The following is a 2,252-nucleotide window of genomic DNA, read 5'->3' on the forward strand; positions in this document are numbered from 1 at the left end:
TTAACACCTACTTAAAATATGGTTACCTATAATTAATCGTGCAAAATTATATCAACTTAATTAAATATATTTATTTCTCTTTATTATTAAATATGAATATAAATTATTTTTTATAAATATGATTTTTTGAGATAAAAATGTGTTAAAAAAAAGTGAATTTTTTTTTTTTATTATTGTGCTTGACAAGATCATGATCTTGCTCCTACATATCTCATGTTGGTGATGGAGAAATCAAAGTTACGTAGTTCTTGGTAGAAAATGTGGATGTGTTGATTATTTTTAAATAAATTGTATTTTGTTATTTTTAAAAAGTTAATTTTGACGAACATCAAAAAAAGCTTGCTTGATTTGAATAATTATTTTAAAATATGAGTTTTAAGACGATCGAATTACAACTCGTGTCTCAAAACTCAAGGAGTAAAAAAATGTCACATCTAATTTAACCTATTTAAGAATAGTTTTATTATTTTAGTTTAAAAAAAAAGTTTTAAAACCTTAGTTGTACAACTTGTGTTATAACTGCTCAACAATTAAAAAGATGTCACATCTAATTAATTATCTCAAAATAATTTTATATAATTATTAATTTATTAAAAAAACAAAATACGTTTTAGAATTATCATGATATAATAGTTATGTTCACATGTAACTTAAAGAAAAAACAATATTGTGTATGATTTTATTTTTTGGCATTATTATTTTTATAAAAATAATACTATATAAGAAAAAAAGAATGCATAGTCAAACAATATACAAAGAAAATGAAGATATGTGTAAGGTGTGTTGACAAAATTGATGTGTTGGTTGTTGGCAGAAAATTGGTGTTTGCGAACAAGGAGGAAGAAGGAAGAAGCTATGTTGATATGTATTGGTTGTTGGCAGGAAAAGAAAGACAGGTTATCTGTGTGGTGCCAGAACAAAGAATAAAAAAATGAAAAAAAATTAGAGTTGTGTTGTTGTAATTTAAATTTTTTATTTTTTGTTTGATGTTATTTTAAATTTGGTATATATTTAAATTTGAATAGTAAAATACTAAATTTTTTAGATTTATGATAATAACTGCGAAATATTTATTACATTTATTATTATTATTATTATTATTATTATTATTATTATTATTATTATTATTCATATAATTTTTAATTATTTGAATAAAATTGAGGTACTATGCCTCTATTTAATTATATAATAAAATACAAGGAGCTAGTACAAAATGTGAAATTAAATTTATTTCGAATGCAGTAAAAAAAACAAAAATAATTTGACTAAAAAAACTGATGATTGGCAAAATGAAAAAAGTGTAATAAAGTTGGTGATTGACACATAAATAAATTTTTTTTAAAAAAAACATAACCATATTCGAATTGATGATCAATGGTTGAGCGATGTAAATAATAGTCTTTGGATTGGTTGATGTGTTGAACAAAACGATCGTCTGGTTACAATGAGTTGATCGACGTAAACAATGGGGTGACATAAATAATGTGATGGTATCCGGATTGATTACCGATGGGTAGATCGACATAGATAAAATAATCGTCGGGTTGGTTACCGATGCGTTGATCGACGTAAACAATGTGATGATATAAATAATGTGATCGTCTTCAGATTGATTATAGATCGACATAAATAAAATAATGACTACAAGCAAACATGAATTTATATGGTAAATAAAGGGAGATAAATTTGTTTTTTATTTTTAAAATAAACATGTTTATGGTAGTTGCAATGCAAAATAATGTGACACAAAAGTTGTTGAGTATAAATAAAATATGCAGATAAGATATGCATGATTAAATCATTATGCATGACATAAGAGGTTGATGAGTATATGTAAAATATGAGTGAAGATGCGTAAATCTTGTGTGACTATTTAAAAAAATGTAAGATGTATGCAATGAAGATAAATTCTCTTTTTATTTTTTTGTTCCCGATCCTTATGCGACTTTATACACCTACAAGATTCAATGAATCAATGAAGATAACTATCTTTCTTTGCATGATGATTCTAATATATCTTGTGTAATCACCTTTTTATTTTTTTGTTTTTTAGGCCGATCAAATTTGCATTGTTTAAAATGCTTACCCTTCATTTTTCTTATACACTCATATATCTCGCGTTCATGTGTATATATTTTCAAGCGTCAAAATATTTAAGATATTTTTTTTTGTATATTTTCATATATTTCAAATTCCAATATTTATTATCATAAAATAACATTTTAAAATACTAGAACAACTCAACCATGAAA

The sequence above is a fragment of the Cicer arietinum genome, chromosome 5 (genome assembly GCF_000331145.2).
Source record: "Cicer arietinum cultivar CDC Frontier isolate Library 1 chromosome 5, Cicar.CDCFrontier_v2.0, whole genome shotgun sequence".
Classification (NCBI taxonomy): domain Eukaryota; kingdom Viridiplantae; phylum Streptophyta; class Magnoliopsida; order Fabales; family Fabaceae; genus Cicer; species Cicer arietinum.